The sequence below is a fragment of the Chrysemys picta genome, chromosome 17 (genome assembly GCF_011386835.1).
Source record: "Chrysemys picta bellii isolate R12L10 chromosome 17, ASM1138683v2, whole genome shotgun sequence".
NCBI lineage: Eukaryota > Metazoa > Chordata > Testudines > Emydidae > Chrysemys > Chrysemys picta.
In genome coordinates, this window is record NC_088807.1 from 6244818 (window position 1) to 6253322 (window position 8505).

The following is an 8505-nucleotide window of genomic DNA, read 5'->3' on the forward strand; positions in this document are numbered from 1 at the left end:
AGCAAACTGGCATTTATCACAGCCTGGGAGTGTTTAGCAGCATTCCCAAAGCATCTTGGGAGTTTGGGTCACCAGTAGGCCTGAGGTCTAGTAGGAATTTGGCCTACCAGTTAACAAACCTTCGTACTCGTATAATGGCATCCCCACGGGGGTGGGGGGTTATTTGTAATGTTTTAACTAGACCAGTACAGTTAAAGTCCTCAGGCATTTGCATACAGACATGGCTGGCCGGTGGGGTGACCTTGGTTAAGTCACTTCCCCCATGCTCAGTTTCTGTGCCTTGGTTTCCCCATCTATAAAGTGGGAATAGTGATGCCAACTTCCTTTGTGAAGTGTGTTGAGATCTGCTGGTGCAAGGGGCTAGCTCAGGGCTAGGTGTTATAACTGGAGAGCAAGAGGGTCTGTCGCTGCCCCAGGGTAGCAGGTTGTGGGAGCTCCGCAGAGCGGAGAGACAGTGGCAGACGTGGGCAGGGGAGGGCGCTGTGCTGTGTTCCTGTGGGGCTGGCTGGTGGCAGAAGGGGAGGTCTCTCCAGAATCCAGCAACACACCCAACAGCCACTTGCCCTGATGCCTGCCCCTGTTGCCATCACCCCAGCACCTCTGGTGTGTCGGGGGAGGGGAGGAGATTTCTGCCTGGGCTGCCCCCATGCGCTGGTGCAGTGGCAAATGCAAGTGGTGCAAGATAATCGTGAGATGGTGCCCCAAGACAAATCCAAGGCACACTGGATTTGTGCTCACTCCACACTGGGGTGCTCACTCTGACCCAGGGGTGGATTGTAGAAACTGGTTAGGAAAATACGTAAATGAACAGAGCTTTGAAATGCAAGTCTGCATTGTTAGAGATCTCAAGGGTAGATGTTTGCTCAGGTCTTGTGATGTAAGCAAAGAAGTCTTGTCTATTGCTGTAACTTTAATTCGAAGATCAAAAAGAAATATTAACATTTATGATGATACTTGAGTGACATAATATTATTGTCTATTTGTCTCTTTGAAGGTTGTGGTAACCTGTATCTGAACTGTTTAATGGATAAATTATCCTGTGCTAATTGCCAGGATGTTTGGAAGGAGAATTAAGCCTATTGTTTTCTCAGGCCAAAAGGCTGCTGGAAATGTATAAGAACCCTGGGACAAAATCATACTTCATCTCACATCTGCTTTGGGTTTCAAGAGGGGGAAACCTTAAGCCACAAGGATTGAGATCCCCAGTCATTGACTGGAGCCACCCTGAATATGGACATTGGACTATAACCTATGGACTATTTCTAAAAGGACTTTTGACACCTACACGCTCACCTCTGCTATGTGTCTGAACCTCAAGAATTGAATTCAAGTCTGTCTGTATATTGATCTTTTAACCAACACTCTCTCTCTTTTCTTTTTTTAATACATTTTAGCTTAGTTAATAAGAATTGACTATAGTGTGTATTTTGGGGAAGATCTAAGTTATAATTGAACCTGGGTGTGTGGCTGATCCTTTGGGATTGGAAGAACCTTGTCTTTTATATGATTAAGTAAGATTTTCAGTAATCATCATCATATCTGACAGGTGTGTCTGGATCCGTCCTGGATCTGGATCAGGCCTGAGGCCGGGCACTTTAAGGGAACTGCGTTGTTTGGACTTCTGAGTAACCAGTGAGGTACTACAGAAGCTGTTTTGTGTGGCTTGGTAAATCTAAGTATTGGAATAACCACCAGCGTTTGGGGTTTGTCTGCCCCGTTTTGTTTGCAGTTCACCCTGATTGAGTGACCTCAGCTGGCTTCCACGGGCAGCACCGTCACACCAGCCACAAAAGTAAACTCCTCTTTCACCACACTGGCTAATAAGAGAACATAAAGGCAGTTTCCTCAGGCATCCCAGTTCTTATATCACCACCAAAAACACTGGATTCACAGATGAGTGGTTCTTTGCAACCAGTCTCATCAAATAATAGATTCTTCTGATCCCAAAGGACCAGCCACACTCCCAGGTCAATATATAACTTAGATCTTACCCAAAAATCACGCTGGTGCCAATCCTTTAGTGTCTAAAATCTAAAGAAGAACAGGAGTACTTGTGGCACCTTAGAGACTAAGATACAGATATAAGATACAGATATATACACACATACAGAGAGCATATGCTCTCTGTATGTGTGTATATATATCTCCTCAATATATGTTCCATTCTATATGCATCCGAAGAAGTGGGCTGTAGTCCACGAAAGCTTATGCTCTAATAAATTTGTTAGTCTCTAAGGTGCCACAAGTACTCCTGTTCTTCTTTTTGCGGATACAGACTAACACGGCTGCTACTCTAAAATCTAAAGGTTTATTCATAAAAAGAAAGAAAGAAAGGTGAGAGCTAAAATTGGTTAAAGGAATCAATTACAATAATGGCAAAGTTCTTGGTTCAGGCTTGTAGCAGTGATGGAATAAACTGCAGGTTCAAATCAAGTCTCTGGAACATCCCCAGCTGGGATGGGTCATTCAGTCCTTTGTTCAGAGCTTCAGTTTGTAGCAAGGGTCCTCCAGAGGTAAGAAGCAGGATTGAGATGGAGGGGTTTCCAGGGCCGTTTATAGCTTTTGCCATGCGGAGGGCAACCCATTGTTCTTCCTGTGGAAAATTACAGCCACAAGATGGAGTTTGGAGTCACCTGGGCAAGTCCCATGTCCATGCATTTCGCCTAGTCACAACAGGAAATCTCATTAAGTGTAGATAGGCGTCTCCCATGGTCTATTGGCAGGTAAATGTTCTTTTGATGAGCCACTTAATTTGAATAGTCCTTCCAAGATGTGCTGGGCGTTACCCCGTGGGCGTTACCCCAGGAGCCAACGTTTTAATTCCGATTATAGAGCCAATACTTACAACGTCAACTGGGTCAGACTGACTTTCCCAAGCTTTACTAGCCAATAATGTATCACTCGCGACTGTCCCCCTTCCTTCCTCAGTTAGGGCTTTAACCTGATCACCAACTTTAATTTGCTCTAGAGAAACATCTTCCTGAGCTTTATCTAATGCCAGATTCACTTCTGAGATACCAGACAGACACTCAGAACTATTTTCCTCATCTCCCCTGCTTCTTTGCACAGACAAACATTTGGAGAAACCCTCCAAATCTTGCCCCTCGTAGACACAGGTTCAGGATTATTTCTTTCCTGTGACTGGTTTATGTCACCAACTTGACTGAACATACTTTAATATCATCCCCAATCAAAAGGTCCGTAGGCAATATCTTCCTCACACCAGCTATAACTTCACATTTAACACCAATCCATTCAAGATGGATTCTGGCCAAAGGCACACTTACAGCAAACTCATAGGGGATTACAATATCTGGTAAATAATCTTCCTCTTTGACCAGATCTGCTTTAACAAGCGTGATGTTAGAAGCTGTAACACTGCTCTACAGCCAAAATGCTTCCGAAATAAATGTAGTCAAACTTTACTAATTCTGGGTCACTGAGAACGAAAATGATGCTTAAAATTGTTGATTGGCTCTAGTTTTCAAGATATGCTATTGGGTCAGTATATACGACCCTTGACTTGGGAATGGCGGAGGATAAGTGAGTTATAAAGGGAAGGGATCTCAGTTTAAACCAGAAATGACTAAAATACATCTTTGACTGGATCTATGAATAAATCTATGACTGGGTTCGGACAGTACTTGCTTTTTAGGCAAAACAATGAATGATGCAATCTGAAGCCGGTATTGCATCATACATGATATGAATTGCATCATGTTATTCCTAAAAGTCATGGATGATGCAATCATAACGAAGCTTACATCACTCTGCTGAACAAATTGCCCTATATCAGCTCTAGAAATCATACAGTGTCGTGCTCTCTTATTTGTCAGTGTTTGGTTTTGCAAAGGGACACATTTCTGTTTAGCCAAAGTGAGCAGAGATGCCTCGTACTTGTGTGAACAGTGCAGATAACTTCTGCTATGTTTGTGGTGAAGTGACTTTTGCATCACAAAAGCGCAGTATAACCACTATGCTGCAACACTTGTGCATATGCTGCAACACTTGTGCAACAAATCTTCGCCAGTGGTTGAACAGGAAAAGGAAATCTATGCCTTTTGCAGTGCCAATGATTTGGAGAGAGCCAACAGATCATACCAGCAATTGTTACTTCTGCATGGTGCCTCCAGTTGGGAAAGGTGTGTCAAAGAAGAAAAAGTGGACTGTGCATTATCCAAACGTTCCATCAGCGATACGCCCAGTACTCCACGGAGAAGGACTGCCGGTTCCTGATGCACCAGAATCATTCTCACTTGAGTCAGATGAGGAAGAGGAAGAGGATGAAACTTCTGGTCCTGAACCATCAATGTCACAGGACCCACATTTTTCTCCCATCCTCCTCCTCTGAACCATACCTCATAACACAAGGTGAACTGAATGACCTTGTCAGGGATTTGGAACTACCCAAGAGTAAGGCAGAGCTGTTGGGCTCCAGACTACAGCAGTGGAATCTCCTGGCAGGTGATGTTAGGGTTTCTGTGTTCCGTGACCGTCAAAAGGATCTTGTCCCATTCTTCTTCATGGAAGGTGATCTTGTAGCCTGCAACAACATCGATGGTGTGATGGCAGCCCTCAACATTGTTCACGATCCAGATGAGTGGAGACCGTTCATTGATTCATCGAAGACGAGTCTTAAAGCTGTTTTATTGCATAATGGCAATGTTTTGCCATCAATTCCAGTTGGTCATGCAGTCCATATGAAGAAAACCTATGACAACATGAAACAACTTTTGAGGTGCATAAACTATGACCAACATCAGTGGCAGCTTTGTGGCGATTTGAAGGTTGTTGGTCTCTTGCTTGGTCTGCAGACTGGATACACAAAGTACTGCTGTTTTCTCTGCGAATGGGATAGTCGTGCAAGAGATTCCCACTACATCAAGAAAGATTGGCCACTCCGACAGTCATTGGAGCCTGGGAGGAAAAGTGTTCAGCATCCACCACTTGTTGAATCAAGGAAGATTTTGTTACCACCCTTACACATCAAGCTGGGTCTGATGAAGAACTTTGTCAAGGCCATTGACAAAACACAAGCAGCTTTCAAGTACCTCCGTGGAAAATTTCCAAGGTTAAGTGAAGCTAAGATAAAGGAAAGTGTCTTTGTTGGTCCTCAGATTCGTGAACTTCTTCGAGATGATGCATTTGACCATGCACTGCGTGGCAAGGAAAAGACGGCATGGAAAGCCTTCCAGTTAGTGGCAATAAATTTTCTCGGAAACAACAAGGCAGACAACTACAGGTTGTTGGTGGAAAACCTCCTCAAGGCATACAAAAGCCTTGGTTGCAACATGTCACTAAAGATACATTTTTTGCACCCTCATCTAGATTTTTTTCCACCGAACTGCGGAGCAGTGAGCGACGAGCACGGCGAGCGATTTCACCAGGACATTGCAACAATGGAGAAACGCTATCAGGGCAAATGGAGCACATCAATGCTTGCAGACTATTGCTGGACAGTGACAAGAGATGCTCCATTTAATGAATACAAGAGACAAGCCAAGAAGCGCCGAGTAGACACTGAATAGGACTAAACTATGTACAGAATAGTTTTTTGCCTTTTGTTTCATAATACATTTTATTTATATAACCCTTTTGCTGATTTTTAAAGTGTTACATAAACAAGACAGGTGAAATATTATCATGTAAAGCAACCATAAACACATGAAAAGACCTAGGTTTACAATTTATGATTAAAACTCTACTCTCTACACAATATACATAGACATAAAATGTAAAAACTTAAATATCTTAGAAACAGTAGCCAATCAGTTGTTTTAATTGTCATATTTGAATTCAGCACATCAAAATACATCATAAATAGCACATTTTATCTCTGAAGCAGACGACTTCTCAAAAATTGTAGACCAGTGTAATTTGCCCTAAACAGCTTTTCCCATTGACTTTTACATTCTCTGGACCAGTTATGGGCTCACCTTCACCTGAGCTCACAGTAAAAGCATCTACATAAAAGGGGGCCGTGTTGGGGTAAGTTTGGTTACACACAGTTAACTGCTTAGAGTCAAACAACCTACCAACATTGTTACAAACTGGATAGATTCTATCCCCAGCTCTGTTGTTGAGAGGAGCTGGCTTTCCAGGATGATACAGTTCGAGCAGTTTCTTGTTGCATCTGGTGAACCCTCTCCTCAGTCACCAGCCATTCCATAGGCCTCCTGTAAGCTTCTCTTTCCAGCTCGGCCAAGACATGCTTCTCTCTCATTCTCAGTTCTGCCAGTCTTTGTTCCTGTTCAACACACAGGCGCTCTCTCAGGGCTTGAAGTTGGATTCCTTCTGCTGATGCCTTCTGGCTCATGGCCACTGATCTTTAACCTTTAAAACTCTCAAAACCAAATTTTAATAGCGGGGGGTTCTGATCCAAAGCTTAATTGACCTGGCTTTGTGAATCCTAGACAGACTACGCTGCTGTAACCATGACTCAGTGGGTCACAACGGAGGATGCCAAGTTCAGGACGAACTACTGAGAAATAGGGCAAACACAACCCCAAACTGGTGGTTATTCTTTTATAAGATAGATCAAACCAGCTGTCACGGACTCACAGATCGTGCCCACTCTTGGCCCCGTGCGGTCCGTGGGGGGTGCCCCTTTTAGTGAGACAGCCCTTCTCGGGGGGCAACTCTCTCTCGGGGTCAGGCCCCTCCACTTCCTGGAGCCGCACCTCTCTGAGCCTTAGCACGTCTGTCTCTGCCATGGGCCCCCTCAGGGAGTCCCCTCGCTCTGGACCCCCAGGGCCTCCACCCCTGAAGGGGTTGATGCCACCCTGTTCTCTAGACCGGAGTGACTCTCAGCTAGCATGAAACAGGAGGGTTTATTGAGAGTTGAACACAGCACAGGAAACTCTCTGACCCTCAGGCCTGGCCTCCCTCAGCCCAGCACATCCCAGTCTCCCTGCATCCAGGTGGGCTCTGCCTGCTTCCCCTCTCCAGGCCCGAGCCCCCCTGCTTCCCAGCTGGGCATCTGAGATCACCGGCCCCAGGCCCCGCCTCTGTCCATTTTCTTCTCTCCAGGTAAACAGGGTCGTAAACCAGGGCCTCCGCTCCTGCTTCTGTCCTCTGGCTGGAACCGGCTGATTAGGTTACTGGGTCCTCACTCTGCAGCCCATTGTCCCCTCAGCTGGGCCTCTGGGTCACCAGGTCGCCAGGTCACCGGTCACTGGGGTATCCATCCTCCCGGCCATCAGCTGGGTCCCCACGTCCTCTCTCCGGTCCTCTGCAAAACACACTCCCTCTCCCCTCACCTCGTTAAACCAGTAACACCCAGGGAAACTGAGTCCCACATCCTCTGCATGCAAACCATTGAAACTCCACAGAAAACAAGAAAACCCCCCACTTCGTCACACCAGCCACAAAAGTAAACTCCTCTTTCACCACACTGGCTAACAAGAGAACATAAAGGCAGTTTCCTCAGGCATCCTAGTTCTTATATCACCACCAAAACCACTGGATTCACAGAGGAGTGATTATTTGCAACCAGTCTCATCAAATAATAGGTTCTTCTGATCCCAGAAGACCAGCCACACACCCAAGTCAATGTATAACGTAGATCTCACCCAAAAATCATGCTGATGCCCATCTTTTAGTATCTAAAATCTAAAGGTTTATTTATAAAGAGAGAGAGAGAGAGAGAGAGAGAGAGTTAAAATTGGTTAAAGGAATCAATTACATAGTTCTTGGTTCAGGCTTGTAGCAGCGATGGAATAAACTGCAGGTTCAAATCAAGTCTCTGGAACATCCCCAGCTGGGATGGGTCATTCAGTCCTTTGTTCAGAGCTTCAGTTTGTAGCAAGGGTCCTCCAGAGGTAAGAAGCAGGATTGAAGACAAGATGGAGGGGTTTCCAGGGCAGTTTATAGCTTTTGCCATGCGGAGGGCAACCCATTGTTCTTCCTGTGGAAAATTACAGCCACAAGATGGAGTTTGGAGTCACCTGGGCAAGTCCCATGTCCATGCATTTCGCCTAGTCACAACAGGAAATCTCATTAAGTGTAGATAGGCGTCTCCCATGGTCTATTGGCAGGTAAATGTTCTTTTGATGAGCCACTTAATTTGAATAGTCCTTCCAAGATGTTCTGGGCGTTACCCCGTGGGCGTTACCCCAGGAGCCAACGTTTTAATTCCAAGTATAGAACCAATACTTATAACTTCAAATACAAAAATGATACAGCCGTACAGATAGCATAATCATAACCAGCCAATCATAGCCTTTTCATAGCCACCTCACTCGCCAACCTTTGTACAAGATTTGCCGCAAATATATAACAGTGGTTGCAACAATGATCGATATGGTCATATTTTAATCAGATAACGTCCCACCTGTCCCCTCCCGTCCCGCACCCCAGAGCGCTTTACAAAGTATTGGTATGAAAAACCAGGCGGAAAGATTCCGGGCTCATCGATTATTTTTTTTGTGCAAAGCAGTTTCAGTTTTTTCAGTTCCTTAAAATGCAGCACTTAAGCTCAGGCACCAATCAACTGTGAACCTCACT